Here is an 8,811-nt window from a genome sequence, read left to right as displayed (position 1 = left end):
CGGTGTATGCACTAGGAGGGATATTTAGCGAGGCCAATACAAGGAAGACTCTTTCTCCTTGGTTCTTTCTGCAGTCATGGGCTTTACTTAGGAGAAAACTGGGGCTGTGAATTCACTGGAGTGATTTCATGAAAAGATGCTGAAAGAGCAGTGTCCTTCCTCCAGCCCTTTTGGTTCCTGCAGCCAGCTCTGGTACTCAGTGGGCTTCCCATCAGCCCAATCAGCTCTAGCACTGCAGAACATTGTGCTAGATGTTTTTTCTGTCAGGTTAACCTGCTGCCAGGCTGGCGGCTGAATTGCCACACATTAAAGTGCAAGTTGGTGGGCAATGCTTTCAGCCACTGAGCATATTCAGAGAGCTCTGTGCCTTACACGGCATCAAGATTATACGTTAGGTATTGTACATACACAAACCTACCCATACACACACAGAATTATATTGCATATGTAAATGTGCATATTTAAATACTTACGTACTTACATCAACCTATAAAAACGATGCTGAGGAACAGTTTGTTTGGAAAAATGTTGCTATGGCTGCAGTGGCAGTTGTGTATACTTATTTAAAAATGGGCTCATGCAGAATGAAGTGACAGGCTGATGTGTATCTTCCTGTGGCCAAATTGACAGTGGTGGTTGATTCAGCTCTGCTTGTTATTTCTGACAAAGGACAGCATCTCTCTGTGTCCTAGTTTAGCAAGTCCAGAGCTCATAATCATCTTCATGCAGCTGTGACTCACACAAACTCAGGCTGTTTCCGTGCCTGAGAAAGGAAGTGGATGTGTGTCATTTCCTCATGCAGACAAATAAGGCATCGTTTTCCCTTTTATTTTATTTTATTTTATTTTTTACAATTACTTTTATGTGATAGCAAATGGTTTGAGACCAACAGTACAGTGCAAACTGCACAGCAAGGTCAAAAGTACCAACAGTGAAAAGACTGAAAGGTCCATGTTCTTTTAATGGGTCTTCTTCTGGACTCAGACTTTGAAGTACAGATTGATAAAGCCAAGAATGTAACTACTGAAATGAATACCATCCTTTTCTTCCTGTATTCTTGAAAACATTAATGAATAGTCTGCCATTATTCACTTGTCCAAAGAAACCAAGTCTAAGACCTGATCCAACAGTGATGTGAGCATGGTGCAGATCCCTGCAGCCTGTTAGCAGAAGTCTGTGCAAGTGCTCATTTGTAGGTCAGTGCCCAAGTTTTGCCCATAAAAGAAGTAAGTGTAGTTTAAGAATCATGCTCCGCATAAGATGCCAAAAATTTTAATGCCTTTGGAGGAAGACGAGTAAATAAGTGGTCAGCTCCAAGCCACTCATCTTTGTGGGTCGGAAGTAACCTGTACAGATCCTCAGGAGCTGATGGATGCAAACATCAGGTGCAGCAAACAGATCCAGATCCCATGAGATTCTCTCTGCTGTTTCAGATCCAGTCTGCCAGAGAAGCCTGCCAAAAGTAAATCTGAAATTGTTTCAATATCTGTGTCTTTATAATGGGGTCATTAATTACCCTCCATGTTGTTTACAGGACAGTTTCAGTGATTATCAGACTTGGCTGTTCCCAGCTGACATCATTGCTCCAGAGATGTGCTTAATCAAGGCTCTGGTGACCCAAGAACTCTGCACGGGCAGATTCCTGCGTGGGTGCCACTTCTCTGGAGGTGCAGACTCTCTACTGAGTGATCAGATCAGATCAGAGCCAACAAATAAATCACTGTTTTTCCCATTCCCAACTTGAATAATGTCTTCGGGGTCTCTGAACTTTCAGCCATGACGTTATATGGTGGACTAACCTGCTTTTTCCTATGAGATGTACCTCAGCAGGATTTCAAGTACAAAGATTGGTTCAAACCACTCACTTTTTGGCAGCAGAGGTAGAACCAGAAGTACAAAAATATTACCTAGCAAACCCCAACTGAAGAGATGAAGACACAGAGATCAAATAGATGGCACTTAGTTAGCAAGGATTTGGACTGGTTTTGTCAGAAGATAACCTTTCTACCCACAAGGGAGATACTGCCTGTCATTGAAGACTTCATAAGCAGATATATCAATGATGTTTGTGTGGGTGATAGTCTGTGTTCTTAGCTGGCATCCCTGTTATTCACCATCAGGTGTAAATACTGAAATGAAATTTAAAAATGAGACCATCTGTCAATGCTTTCCCAGATGGAAGGGTAGCAGAAACACTGTAAACTCAGCACTTCCATAAGTAGAAGTATAGGCTTCTGTAGTTTGAGCTAAAAGCTCATTCTCAGTAAGAAAATAGGAGAAGGCCTGGATCTGAACACTGTCTGTGGTCATCGCCATCACAAAACTAATATGGTTTTGTCCCTGTGTTCAGAGTTTGTAAAGCCAAGGATCTCTCCTATGGTCATATTGGTCAGCCACCAGGTGCTGGTGAGAGGTGAGCTGTATTGGTGCAAGCTGTGCCATGCCATGACCAGAGAACAGCTCATGGCCCATTTTTTTCTTTTTGCTTGGATGCAACCAAAAATGTAGCATCTGTGATGAGTACTGTGACTAGCACAGTACTCTGTGTATTGAGTACTAGCTGGGAGATGGAGCAGACATTGGCAGCTGTTATGCACTCAACATACCGGGCTAAACACATGATCCAAACCATGGATCCTATGAAAGAAATAGGCCCCAAAAACCCTCTGTGGTTGTGGGTTTAAGGCATCTATATTCAGAGCTGTGGCTCTGAAAATCCGCCCTCAGCAGACAAGGTCCAGATTATCTAAACATTAAAGATTCTCTACTTCCTGATCTTAACACTTCTCTGACTTTCAACTAGTATGCTTTGAGCCTGCAGATCTACACACTTGCCATGCACATCTCACAAGCTAGATACAGGAAAACATTGAGGAGACTATGTCTGCATTTACAGACATTGATAAGGTCCCCCACTGACCTTCTTTTCCAGGATGAACAGTCCCAGCTCTCAGCCTCTCATAGCAAAGGCACACCAGGCCCTTCAGCATCTCTGTGGCCGCCTGTTGAACTCTGCATTATGCTCAGCTCTCTCTTGTACTGAGGGGCACAGAACTGGCCACAGAACTCCAGATGCAGCCTCACTAGTCCTGAGTAGTGCAGGAAGATTACCTCTCTTGATCTGCTGGTGATATTTTGCCTAATGCAGCCAAGAATACCATTAGACTTCTTAGTGGCAAGAGCACATTGCTGACTCAGATTCAACTTGGTGTCCAGTGGGACTCCTAGGTCTTCTTCTGCAGGGCTTCGTCCAGCTGGGTGACCCCTAGCATATATATACTGTTGGTGTAGTAGTATACATATGTGCCTGGACTGACAGAGACCATCTTCTGGCTTATTTGCAATTATACACTGCAATACTGTAGCAGTTGAAGAGTGACATTACTGTATTCCAAACAGACAGCATTTCACAAGAATCAATACCCATGTTAATAAATAATGGCTAAAACTTAAACAGATCGGTTTTCCAAAGATATCAAAGTACTTGGCAAGCATGGGGCTAATTCATGCTTCTTTTATATATAGTCATATTGACTTCAGCGGAAGTGTGTGTGCAGAAAAGGAACATTTGGCTACTTCATACCAATGAAAACAGAAAAGGTGAGCGAATCTTCTGTAGTTTCTTTTCAGAAAGAACCTGGCATTCCCAGCTTGGCTGGCTGCAATATGGTCAGTTCATGTTTATCCTCTTTAAATTCTGTTAGACAAAGGCTCCTCCTCAGGTCTATGTTTCAGTGCTTTTGATATCCTGCTGGATTTGAGCGCTGGTTTTGCTAAGTCAGTAGAAACGAAGAGTAATTCAAAATCCCTATCTTTGTATCTGTCAGTGTGCTGGAGTAATTGGAAGGAAGAACTATACTACCATAGAAAGAAGTCTCTCAAGACAAGGCTAATGAAACTCCTCCAGGCACCCTCTACTAGTGTGTGGCACTGTCTCCTTTTCTCTTATCAACCTACACAATACCTACCCTCAGATGTTTTTGCTAATGTATTATCAAAGTAGAAGGTCTCAGCGTCTGCAAGGCAAATGAAATAAGCAGGCTATGACTTATAAATGAGACATTTGTGAAGGTGAAAGAAAGACCACTTCTCCTGGATTCCAAAATGGTTATTCAGTCAATCCTCAAATCTGGGCCAGTCAAAATTGTTTTTCAATCATGTTTCAGAGCAAATGACCAGGCACAGATTGAATGTGAGTCAGCAATGTGCCCTTGCCACTAAGAAGGCTAATGGTATTCTTGGCTCCATTAGGCAAAATATCACCAGCAGGTCAAGAGAGGTGATCTTTCTGCTCAACCCAGCACTGGTGTGGCTGCACCTGGAGTGCTGCATCCATTTCCAGATCCCTCTGTACAAGGGAGAGCCGGGCATACTGGAAAGAGTTCAGCAGAGGGTCACTACGATGATCAAAGAACTGGAGCAACTCTTCTGTGAGGAGAGACTGAGTCTGTTCAGCCTGGAGAAGAGGAGGCTGAGAGGATCTCATCAATGTTCATAAATAGCTGAAAAGAGTGCAAAGAGGAGAGAGCAAGGCTTTTTTTCAGTGATGCTCAGTGCCAGGATGAGAGGCAGTGGGAACAAACTGGAACACAGGAGGTTCCATCTGAACAACAGGAAGCACTTCTGTGCTGTGCAGGTGATGGAGCACTGGCACAGGCTGCCCAGGGACGTTGTGGAGCTTCATCCTTGACGTTCTTCAAAAGCCTCCACCTGGACACAGGCCTGGGCACCCTGCTCTGGTTGTTCTTGAGGAGGGGTTGGAGTAGAGGGACTCAGAGTTTCCTTCCAACCTTGATCATTCTGTAATGCTGAGATTTAAATGTATCAGCACAGAAGACAGAAGAGAAAGGAGCGGGACATGAGAAATCAGAGAAACACCGATAAATTTCTGGTTGGAAGGCACCTTTAACTGTCATCTAATCCAGCTCTCCACTCACAACAGGACCAGCTGAATGAGTTGCTCACGGCCTCATCTAGGTTTTTACTAGATTTTTACTGTTTCTCAGGATGACAGTTTCCCATCCTCTGGGCAACCTGCTTGGCCACTGCTTGCATATCCTCATAGTAATGTCTTCTTCCCTGATGTCTGACCAGTTTCTCACTCACCTACTTGTGTCCATTGCTTTTTGTTCTATTGCTGTACACCTCCAAAAAGCGTCTGGTTGTGTCTTCCAATACTCTCCTACACGGTACTTGAAGGCACTGGTAAAAACTGCTCAGCCTTCTCATTTTAAGGCTGTACAAGCCTAGCATCCCCAGTCCCTCTCTGTATATTATCTGCTCCAGACCCCTACCTATCCATCTGCTAAACTCTCTCTCAGAATTTTTGATCAGAAACAGGTCAGTACAACTGGGAGGCACTGTAATCAGTGGTAGAATTCCTGCCCTACTACAATGGGAAGCAACTGCACAGAGGTTGCTGGGGTAGTATCAGGGCTATCCGGGCTCCAAAACCTTCTTAAAGCTGCAGTTTTGAAAACGCAGCAGTCTCTGAATCAAAAGTGCTCGTGAGTTTTGCTGCCAAGGTAGTTCTACGTCTCTGCTCACTGCAGTTACTGCTACAGGAACACTGCTGGCATAACATTTTCTCCTGGAGCCTTTCTAGAGCACCTGCTCCATTCACCACGTGTGCAGACGTAAGCCAGGACAGATGCTTTGGGAAAGAGCTGAGGCCCCAAGGCTCACAGGGCTGACGCCCTTTTATCAGAAAAGAGGCCACCCAAGTTTGTGAGTAAGAAAAGAGGCAGTAAAAAAATCTTTGGAAGAGAAGAAACTTCCTTAAAGTGTTTAAGAAAAGCCTTTCCAGAGACAATATTAAAAATACATGGGTGGGGTGAGGGAGAAAGAATTCTTATTTATGTATAAAGTTACACACGGAGACAATGTCCAAAATCACTGAAAAAAAAGAGTCTGTGTGTCTCTGTTTTCCTGAGTTATGATAGCATGTGTTTAGCATTACGGCTAATCCCTTTGAGGAGCCAAAGTTAACATCTCCCAAAGAATAAAGGTTTTTTATTTTTAAGGCTGAGTTAAATTCTAATGCTTCAAACCTACTCAAACAACAACAACAAAATCTCTGGAAACGCTTTATTTAGCGTTCTGTAGTCGAAACAATTATGCAATTGGATAAGTAATGAGGCCAGTTCAGGTTGGTGAAATTTTGCATGGCTGAGCAGAACAAATTATACTTTCTGTGAACCTGGAGGAAATATCCGTATTAAAAAAAAAAACACCTAAACATAGTACCTTTTTTTTTTCCATTAAGGAAGGACAGCCACATAGATCCAGTCTAATGGGGTCTTCCTGTAGCTTCAGGAGAGAAGCAGGAAGATTTCATAGGATGAAACGTCACGCACATCCCACAGTGCAGAGCTGACATGGGACAGCTGCATACTATGAAAGGTAGTGAAAGAGGGCATCTCTGGAGGCATTGCACAGTTCTCACATGCCAACATCTGATGTTCCAGTCACTGAAACTGTTTTCTGTGGTTTTTGTATGCTCAGTGTGTTGAAATGAGCAGGTTCTGGAGTTTACACATTGTAAGAGGGATATAGGAGCAGCTCATGACTCCCCATCCTTTCACTGCAAGCAGCACAAATGTGTTTTCTGAGTGGCCTAAGTCATTTGTCTTAAACGCAAACATCCTTTGAGTTGCAGAATAACTAGTTTCATTTTTTCATCTCCCTTCTGATGGCCCCTCTACTCAAAGCTGGCAGTGCCCTTGCCATGGTGACAAGCTGTCAGAGGCAGTAAGTGGAGCACACAACAGCACCTAGGCAGGACAAGCCCTGTCTCCTTGCTTGGTTCTACAAGACAGGTCTTCTGCCACAGTCCTCAGTTTATGGCTAATTGGGAGCGGGGTTCCTTTTCGGATAGGAATTGCTGAAGAAAATATTGTGCTTCTATTTGTTGTTGTCACAGACATTTTCTTTAATGATTTTCTTGTCTTAAAGGACTGAAAGGGAATGGTTGGGACTCGGTGGAGCACTTCATATTGCCTTGAGAGACATCAAATTCATGATCGCTTTCAGGAGTCAGCTCTGGCAGGACAAGTTAAACACAGCGCTGGAGTTTCTGCACCTCACCCTACTGTCGTCCAAGGACAGTTAATTCCATACAGTTTAAAGCAGGGAAATTGAATAAGAAAGCAAAAAGGTCCCCTAGTTAAAACCTCAGGGATTCAGTGTGGATCCGGTGGCACTCTGTGTCAGCCAAAGTTCTCAATCACCCAAGCTCCATTCCCTGCAATCTGTTTCATCTCACCAAAATGCTGCACAACAAATCACCTTCTCAAATAGCATAGGGAGATAAGCTGTAATTCCACAACAAAGCGCCGGCAAATAAAGTGTTAGTGAGGTCTCCTTGACTGCAGCGCAATCCTGGTAGTGAGAAGATGAATTCTGGTTTTCTTTGCAAGCAGAGAGATTCCTTTTTGTTGCTGTGAATTTAGCAGAAGAAGCAAAACACCAAACTATTGACTTGGTTGATCTTGGCACTTACCAGGCTGACAAACATTTAGCAGCTGATAGCTAATTTGTACAGCTGCTTTCATCTGACCGATCCAGTAACTTTTACCAGAGCTGTAGGAGGAGAACGCAACCAGATTCAATATCTGTAAAATTTTCAGAGAATGCACTTCAGGACCAAGCCAGATCAAACACGGGCACATCCCTTCTCTGCACATAAGGCCAGGAGAGAGTGAACCACAGGAAAAAACATGAATTTTCCTTGTTTTCAAAACTGGATGGTTCAGCAAATCTTAATGAGCCAAAACAAAGAAGGTGGAGAAAATGTTTTACTACAGATCACCAATACAACCACAAAGAATTATTCTGAGAGAGAAGAGTCACCTCACTGTGGTATTTGTTCATTTTTCCAAGCTTGGCTCCTGGGATTTACCTGCTCACATCTTCCTTCGCATTCAAGTCTCTACCTTACTCTCTACCTGAAACTCAGAAATAAATACTTTTCATAGCTGAGCATCCACCTGCTCTGTAGGGATGTGTGTTTGTGCAGTGTCTTGTGCAAAGTTACAAACTTGTTCTCTTTGATTATGATATTCTTTGGATTGCCCTTCTCTGCTGCCATTTCCTGGTGTTACGTATTTACACCTTACAGTGGGGGTTTGGATACACTAATATGAAGTTGCTTTAGGACAATAAAAGCAGCAATTTCAAAATCCCTGTTTCTCAAGTCCAGTTACTAATCTTTCCACTCCTCTCATGCAGGCAGAGCCATCTTTAGATGGAAAAGCCCTATAGGGAATTAGGTAGGTTAAATACACACAAAGATGTAATCTGCAGCAATCTTCCTGAGCGGCTGAGTGGTGGATGGGAACAAGAACCACCTGGCCAGTTTGTGGTCTAATCACTTCAACCCCTGTTAGAGGAGTTTCAGAGGACCCACCATAAGAGATGCTAGAGGAAAACCAGGCCATCCAAAATCATGATGAGAGACTGGTGAGTGCTCTGCCCAGTCTGTTGCAGATGTGACTCGCTCACAGGAGTCTATCACACAGCCTGGAAGCGAAGCAAATGAATAATGACCCTCCCACAGTCAGATGCGTAACTGACCATCGATTTATCCAGCTCCAGAGGCATGCTGTGCACATCCCACACACACAGCAGACCCGCTCCTGGCAATCTTCCAGTTGACGTGTCATCAACTTGACCACAATTTGTTTCACAAATAAGCGTGTGTTGCAAAGCATAAATACGTGCTGGCAGAAAGTCCATCTAGCGAAGGCTTCCCTCTGACACCAAAAAGAAGCAGATTCCTGGGTGAAGAGGTAGGAAACATGGCAGACATTC

Source organism: Gallus gallus, chromosome 5 (assembly GCF_016699485.2).
Source record: "Gallus gallus isolate bGalGal1 chromosome 5, bGalGal1.mat.broiler.GRCg7b, whole genome shotgun sequence".
NCBI lineage: Eukaryota > Metazoa > Chordata > Aves > Galliformes > Phasianidae > Gallus > Gallus gallus.
The sequence above is the reverse complement of the archived record's forward strand: the minus strand, read 5'-3'. Positions refer to the sequence as shown.